At 40.6% G+C, this 8916-nt stretch overlaps 1 protein-coding gene across 8 annotated transcripts in view; it reads left to right on the top strand.

Annotated features, from left to right (window-relative positions):
- FOXP1 (forkhead box P1) overlaps nt 1-8916 on the top strand; it is a 540709-nt gene that overhangs the window by 366782 nt on the left and 165011 nt on the right. The gene's annotated exons all lie outside the window — the stretch shown is intronic.

Consider the following 8916-nt stretch of genomic DNA (forward strand, 5'->3'; position numbering starts at 1 on the left):
TATGGTGGTTTTAACTGTTCTCAACACTCACGGGCTTGCACAGATTGCCACAAGGGCAAAACAGAACAACAAAATATTTATTTTTCATCTTTATCGAACGCTGAACATTGTGTGCATGTTTATGAGGGTTAAACATTAATAGCAGATGTTGTTAATGGGTAGAAGTCTTGAGTCAGCTTCTGAGACCTTTTAGTTAGTGCATGAATTTTCTGGTTGATGACAATACTTGTAACATGTCTAATTATGAAGTAGTGTTGTAATCAAGCCTTGAATAACGAAGGGATTACCACCCCCTTTTGTGGTTATGTCAGTGGCACACACAGATCGTTCCCGTGCTTTGATTATTCCCCCCCTCCGCTTAAACGTTCACGGCGTTTTCTGTTCCTCCCAAACATTCATTCCCACCGAATTTCCGCACAGGAGCACGCGCGCGCGTACCTGGGTCGTCTTTTTTGCAGCCTTTGCAGACTCAACACACAAGTGCCTGGGCTGGTGGCGGCCTCTCAAGTTGTTGCACCAGTTTGTCGTACTTCCAAGTGCAGTACGTGAAAGTGATTATAGGTAATAAATATCTTTTTTTTTTTTAACTTATTGCAGAGGCAGTTTTTCCCCTGTTAATGAGGGTAATTTGACTTGGTTGAAGGATTGCAGTTCTTAAGAATTAATGCAGCAATCCAATTCAAAGATTTAAAGAGATCTAAGATTTTTCACAGGTCGCGTGCTAGTGAATGTGCTCCTATCACATAGCAGCTAATGGACTTGAACAACAGTCTGTCATTTACTGTTACCTCAGTGTATAGCAGCTTTGCCCTTGATAGCAAGTCTACTTTCCCAGCAGTGCACATTATTTAGTAGTGTGGTGTATTTGTAACACTTTTAAGAGATGCTATCCTATTTCTAACAGCCCTAATTACTGTAGAAAGTGAGGTTACCTTTCTGATTTTCTAAATTAGGTGTTTGAATCCTAATCTGCAGTACTTTAAATGTATTTTATGCTCTAATAGCCACTTTCTAATTTTTTTTCTTTTTTTTTTTTTTGATCGAACTTTATTGTATGCATATATGAAATAATTCAGGTAAAGTTATTTATGTATTGCATTTTTGCTGTACAAGTACACACAGGTTAATTACAGGAAGACAAAAGTGAAATGCCGTCGTCTCTATAAGGTCCCATTATTTTTAGGAATGTATTACTACCTTTTAACAATGTTTCTTAATGGGTTATTTGTAAATGATGTTGGAAATGCTCTAATTTCTTGATCCTATTATATTCTTGGATATTAAAAAATCCTATTTTAAGGTAATTAGAAAGATTCTCTTCTATTTAAATGTGTGTTCTCTAGACAGTGTCACTCTATACTCTGCACGCAAGAACCTTTGTTCCTTAATTAGAAAAAGGACTAGAGCTCATTAATTGTGGGTACCAAGTGATGTCTGCTCGAATGGTGAAGCAATATTACACTTTAAATAATGATTGAGTCTACATTTTTTAGAAGTCTTATACAATTTAGGATTGATTGTGATCAGCTGAATATGGTGCAGGTTTCTATGCATCATATGAAGATTTTATTGGAAGACCTCTTTTTTGGGAAAATAAACTCCAGTCAGGTGCAATAAATATGGGGTGAATTGCACTTCTGCTGTGCCCACCATTTAAAAAAGTCAGGATTTGCCAACAGTCATCATCAGACTGCAATATCTGAGAGAGCAGTTTTCCCCCCCTGTACTTAACAAAAGGAAATAATTGTGACAACTGTCTAGCAACTGAGTGGTTTTGATCTTGGCCGTATGGAGTTAGATTGCGATGAAAAGAATATTTTAATTGCTTGCTTGCAAACAGGATGCACAATAAATGTTTCAGCATTTCATAGGGCTCCGTTTGGGAAGATGAAGACAAGTGTACTTTGTTCTTTAAATCTTTAACATCTCATTTGCAACCTTAGGAAGAAAATGCCAGAAATGGGAAAGCTAGACCCAGTGCCGTTTACAGAAAGGTTTATATCCGCATAGCAGTTACAGAGTAGTGGCTTCGATCCCTTCTGCAGATGTGTGCCATTTCAAGAGTCAGAGTGAGTGCCCAGTTTTATTGGTAAGGGCAACAAAGGGAGCAGAAGCTTTATGGGAACTGTTTGCATTGACAGAAGTCAAGTACTTGCATGTCTCTTGATTCATGCCTATAATATCACACCCACTGCAGTCAGTCATGGGCAGCAGAGATGGTACAAGCCTTTTTAGTTCATTGAGTCCATCAGTGCCACTGTGAGAGTTGCTGGGTGATATCGAGGCCGCCTGCCTCAATTCAGATGCTACCATCCTCTTACCTGTCTATGGGACAGGGCCTGGGCCATGGTTTCCTGTCCTTATTGAGGCTGCTTATTCCAGTCATAGCAGAGACAGAGATTAGGAAGGGACTGCTTCATCTGAGGGCTGTCCAGAGCTGTTCGGTCACGTGTCACCCTTTGCTCCACCATCTCCCCTGTCCGGCCTTTCCAGCTCAGACCTGTCCCATGGCATCGTGTTGCTCCTACGTCTGCATCCAAACCCATCCACGTCTTTTTGCACCCCCCCCCTTCACATTGAGCACAGAAGAAAGGTAAAATGGTTCTTAATTTTCTTATGCTCCTGAAAACCCTTGTTAATAAAATAGAGCATTTCCTAATTGAAGGATAGAAAATTAGGCACATGGAAGCATGGGTTTGTCTTCTCCTTAACAAAGACAAATGAATCAGGACTGGTGAATGGGGTGCTACCCTGCCTTCTGGGAGACTGTACTTCAGTCAAAGCATACTGCCATTTAGAGCTCTTTGTGGCTGGAAGATGTCTTTTTTTGGTAACCTTCTATATTGTACTTTTGTTAGGGAGAAAGAAAAATAGTTTTGTTTTTTTTAAAATATACAACACCCCCTCCCCGGTTCTTCAGTTGACTATACAGAAATCTTATTGCAGTATTTATTCCAAACCTGCACACACAATGTTCAGTCAAGGAGAAAACAGCAAAAAACAGTTGTTGATGGACTTAGCAGAGAACTGGATTAAATAAGCATTAGTCTACTGAAGCTGATTACAGGAATATGAAAATGCAGTATCTTAATGGTACATATTTTCATGTGGCAGCTCAGTTGCCTTTCATTTTGCAGCTAATATGTCTATTCTTATGAGTCATTTACTTCTTTAATTACCTTTTGCAGGCAAGGCACCATGGTATATTAATGTGAATGATTTTTACTGCCAGTTTATCATACAATGCCCCAGAAGTTGAAAGGCATAATTGACTTGGAAGAGCAGCTCATGAAGGAAACAATATTTAGTTGACAGTTTTCCTTGTACTCTCTGTTGACGTTTATGAGTTTACACTATGCTAAAGGAGTAATAAACACAATTTTCTTTCAATAACAGGAAAGAGTAGTTTCTAAAATGCATTTGTGGAAAACAGATTTCTTCACTTCTTGAATAATATAAAATAATGTATTTCCGGTGATGAGACGCATAGAAGATTGTCAATTGAATTAAACCTCAGAAGGTGCTTTTATAACCTGCCTTAGAGCATTAAAAGGTATTAGGGTGCATATGAATTGAATCAGTTTAATGAATATTTAAATTATATACAGATTTGGCTACATCCTATTCAGATCTGGGTGGTTAGATTATTTGGCAGCTTTCTCTTCCCTTTCAAGTGCGAAAGTTTGGGGGGGCAATATGCAAGGGAAGACACCCCGCTTGCAGAGGTAGGAAACACAAGTCTAAGGGCTGTCGATAAGGAAATCCTAATTCCCAAATTATTCAGTAACTTCCCATAACTGCCCTAAAGTTATGAGATGGAGAAAAGTTTATAATACAGGGTTGCAATCTGTCAAAGCCGATTTTGTTTCTGGAATGATTTTTTTTTTTTTTTTATTCATTTGACCTTGTCAGACAGCAAATTCTTTTTTTAATACGTCCAAGGGATCACACTTAGGTATGATTAATCATCCTCTCCCGCTTTAATTAATTTAAAGGCACATGGGCGCTGCTGGCTGGCATTTTGCTCCTCTCCGCTTTCACCCGGAGCGTGCGGGGATGCAGGCGATTCGCTGGCCGGCGGGGAGAGAGTTAAACTTTTCTCGGTTTTCCGTGATTGTTTGCAGTTCAGCCCTCTGCAACATAATGAAAGTTTTCTAGCCATCTGTTGTTAAGCTGGCGGTGAGCAAGGCCAGTATATCCAAACAAAGTCCTGGCCTGCTGTAAACTGAACCTGTCAGTTTAGCATAGCTTTGTTGACCTCCCCAACATGCAGGGCAGCCCGTGGTACCAGGCACCGACTGTGTATATAGCTTAGTAGGGAACTACTTGGGGGGGACCGTGTTTACTTTTTCTACTTAGTGTTCCTCCCACCGGCTTGAACTAGTTTATACTAAATCTTTAAATTGACACTGTTTTTCCAGTTTTGAGCTTTTTGGGTTGCCAGCCCCCCCCACCCGATGACAGTCCACCGTCCCTGGCCATTAGGGGCAGTTTTTAAACATGCACGTGTGATACTGCCTCTTGGTAGGAGGGGGGGAAAAAGGCATGTTCACAAGTATCCCAGCCTGCTTTGCAGGCTGCTGTTGGCATCTTTGTTTTGTATTATTTAAGATCAGTTGTTCTCTTGCGTCTTTGTTTTGGGACTCAGGGGCAAGGTGAAGCGTCGAGCGCTCTTTTGCTTCTCTTTGGTTTGGTTTTGTTAGGTGATGCTGTCGATTTAAGATATTACAGAATTTACAGCTTGTCTGCGCAAAGTCCCAGAGATCAGGCCTGAAAAGCCTGGACCGCAGGTATTGTCTTGCACGGCTTTACTTGGGCTTTACTTTGTTTTCTTCCTTAGCTGGACTGTCTCATAGCACTTGTATCCGTTCCTCAAATTTTTCTTCCCCTTTTTTTTTTCCTTCCTGAGTAAATTTTAGCTTGCTTGTTTCTTTTTGTTTGCGAGACAATCTACACTGCTTTATCTTGAATTCGAATCCAGTTACGACCATGGTTAAAAGACTGGTAACAAATCTCAGTGCATCTGCACAGGGAAATAAGTATTACCTATTGCCAGTGTTTGTTTTTTGGACCAGACTTACAGTAAATACTTTTGTGTGCTAACCTCTGCCAGAACTGCTTTTTCTGTTTTGTTTTCTACCCTTCTGCCTTACAAAATTAGGCATTTTTTGGCCGGTCCGTAACATTTAGTTACCAACAGGTTCTTGGAAACCAGTCCAGTTTTCTCTGATTTCACAATACTGCAGTTCTTAGGAGGGATTTTGCCTGTGTAAGGACTGCAGACTTTGGTTGCGTGTCCCAGATACACTGTCTGCAAAGTTAGAAAAGCACGTTGTTCGTGGCCCTTATTAAAGATATTCCAACCCGTCAACATCTTCATGGTGAGTATCAAATATGTTGGAGGCACCTCCGTGGTTTAGAGCAGTGGTTTTAAACCTTTTTTATTTACGGACCTCTAAAAAAAAAAAAAAGTTTTGAATGGAGGTGCGGACTCCTTTGGAAATGTCTGCTGGATCATAGTCCTCTTTCACGGACCCCTTAGACATAGTCTGTGGGTCCCCGGGGTCTGCAGACTACAGGTTGAAAATCACTGGTTTAGAGAGAGAAAAGGTGGAGGCCGTTTCTGGTTAGTAGAAGTAGGGTTGGGCTGGTCAGTTGACCAGTCAAATATTGTCAATTGTCAATAGACTGCATATTTTTTTGATTAGTCAAAGATAATAATTTTACAAAAAAATAAACCGACCTACGTTTTTGTAGCTTTCTTGACAGAAATATGATCTTTTTTCTTGTTTTTAACATATTAATGGGAAAATTGTGCTTTTTCTGTGTATTATGTGGACCTATTGGCAGGGTTTTTTTTACAATATTTGACTAGTCCATTAACCAGACCTTATTTGACCGGTCAGATACCCAACCCTAATAAAAAAGCATCTCTTTACCTTTATTTTAAACACATTCAGTGCTTTTCCACATCTCCTGCAAGAGGGCCCAGAGCTTCACAGGTGACAGGGTATAATATATGCAGGACCAGCCCCCATCCGTGACGTTTCAGATCGCACTCCCTGCCATATGTCTCAGTGGTAAAGCATATGACAGCGGCGAGAAACGCTCGGTTTAAAATTCAAATGACGGCACTTACTAGGAAATCCCATGCAGCCCTAATCTGTTGGTGAGGTGACTGACACACAAAGTGCTTTTTTGTTTTAAGGGAAAAGAAAATGCATTCAGGATAGGGTTTCTGGTACGAATGTCAGGTGCGACGCAATGTATGCTCACTCAAGAAGTAGGGCAGATAACCTTGGCATTTAGGACGTTGCCTTTTTACCAAATGAAATTGTATTTTGTTTTTAAAAAGGAGGACTACATTAAGAGGTCACCTATTAGCTGTGTTTTTGCTGGCTGTCTGAAACTCAGCTCTACTGTCTATTAAACTCAAACCACTATGTAAACATTCCTGTGTTGTTCCTGGTCTCTACAATGGCCAAGGGGATCAGGTTTCACCTGCCTGCACATCTTCAAGCAATTAGAGCAATTAGCTTGAAGCCATTTCACATTCAAGGTCTACTGTGACATTCAAGTCCAGAAGAAGTCTGGAAAGAAAAAAGGAAAAAATAGGAGGAGGAATACAGGATGGCCACTGTTCAAAGCACAGGAACAAATAAATATGCTTTTTTGTTTGTACCCACTTAAGATGCCATGTTGTGTAGTTTCACAGTAGGTATGCCAAGTTATTGTTACCCAGAAAAAAGCATCCAGTCATTATTTAATCTGGATGCTAAAGTTTTGTTTATAGGTTGGGTTGGGGAGGTAAGGGGAGAAGAACAGGAACCTGTCTTTGAATAGCCGGTGTGTGAAAATGGTACGCTGTTGGTCTTATTTACTGGCATGGCTCTTGGCATGTAGATCATATTTTTCCTCTAATTTACGTGGGGATTTATATTTGATGTTTACATTGTGAAACGGTGCTCATTCTGGTAAATGTATCAGTTACAATGACATTCAGCACTGAGTTTAGTGATTGTAGCAGTAAGTCTTGAAAGCTGCTATTTTTTAAAAGGTTGGAGCAGATTAGTGGTGACCTTAAAAGATTAAACTAGTACAGTTTAAAGATAAATAATCAGCCTTTAGCACATTAGATAGCTACATAAGCATGACAGAAGGTGACTTTCTTACTACAGTTTTAGAATCCAGGAAGCATTTTTACATTTGCAACTTGGCTACATAGGAACAGTGTGTTTTTGCAGAAAGCAAGACATAAACTGATTATAACACTTCAAATTGGTTAATGCAGTTTTAAATCCACAGTTTTCCTGTTGGTTTATTATGCAGAAGAGGCTAATTTTAAAAGCAATGCCTACTGCAAAAGAAGATCTTGCTTTGCTGTCCGGGAGGGTGTTCTTAATCAGAAATAACCGCAGGCTAAATTATAATCTGGAATCCGACTGCCCTTTAACCTAACGCTGCCTGCTCATTTGGTGTTTGTTAACAAACAGCTCTAAGTACAAAATTGTTTGAGAATTACTTTTTCATTTCATTTGCTGACTTCAATTAAAATAAGAAGCTTATGGGGAGGAAAAATTAAAAATGTATGGACTTCCTGAGAAATCATCAGTAGTTGTTTCCTTACCAACGTCTCCTCCAGTAGTGCGCTACAGATGATTTTGCATGTGTAGTTCAGCTGAAATAAAATCCTCCCCTGAAGCAGCACTTCTGTACTGGTGGGAAGGGGGGGATTTCAGTGTCATTCCAGTACCTTACCACTTTGGAGAACTGGAACTACAGCCTAAGACACGTGCGGGATGAGATAGTGGCACGTTCCTGTGGAAAAGGTGACTCGAATGTCGGACGTCTGATTTCCTATAGCGATTTCCAAAGTCGTCTTTGCAGCCTAGCTGAACGCTCCGCACCACAAAAGGTGACGTTTTGCGTCGCAGAGAAAAGGTTTGGTGTACCTCCAGTGTTCGATAGCGCTGAATTGAAACATGCAGTTGGCACATTAATTGGGGAGTTTAAGGTGAGAAGTGCTGAGTTAGTGCCAGCTTGCCCCCCCCTTAAGTTGACATGCTGCAGCGGAAACGCTGTGGTACTTAGAAAGGAGGTGATGCCTCTGAAAAGCAGCTCTGTCCCATTTTTTTTCTAGCCTAGTCTTCTGTTTCTATGATCTGCCTTTTGAACTGTTTTTGTGGCTGATCAGTTCCACCTAATATGTCTCTTGATTTCTGCTATTGTAATACTCAGACGACATGCTGTTCTCTTCATTTTTATAAGCTTTAGATGCTCCTGCCTGTCATACTCTGGCGGTTTATCTTCAGCGTCTGGATTTGCTTTCAGACTTGCATGTCTATCAAGCTGCTGTTGCTTTGAATGTGAGATCAAAAGAAGATGAATTCCAGTAAAAAATTTCCTTGTATGAAGAAAAGATTGGGGCCTATGTAAACATCCCCCTGACAGCTCCCAATGAGTTATTTTAGCAGAGCATTAGCACCCAGAATGACAGACAGCCCAAGACTACATGCTAAATAACAAATCAGTTCCTTCAGCGGCAGCAGCACGTTGCCACAACAGCAATACATTTTCTAAAGGAATCCTGTTCCTCTTTTTTTTTTTTTTTATTATTGAATATGGCCGTTCGACTGTTCATCTCTTTACAAGCTGCCTCAGAGTGCCAGTCCTAGTTTACTTTTCTTGACAATATCTGTGTCATGTCACCAGGATGACACAACACAGGACTTGGATAATTGGGAGGGGAGGCAGTTCGTTAGTCATCTCGTGTTAAATAGGTAGTTTGTTTAGGTGGGCAAAAAGAAAATGCCAAGGAGAAAAGGCACGTTAGACTCCTGAGCGCCCGCTCCTCCGATGGTAGGTGCAAGTTTTGTTAGGGTCCAGTGTTGGGGGGGTGGGGGGGGTCTTTGAACA

The sequence above is a fragment of the Gavialis gangeticus genome, unplaced genomic scaffold, assembly GCF_001723915.1.
Source record: "Gavialis gangeticus isolate Ggan-Ray unplaced genomic scaffold, GavGan_comp1, whole genome shotgun sequence".
Taxonomy (NCBI): Eukaryota; Metazoa; Chordata; order Crocodylia; family Gavialidae; genus Gavialis; species Gavialis gangeticus.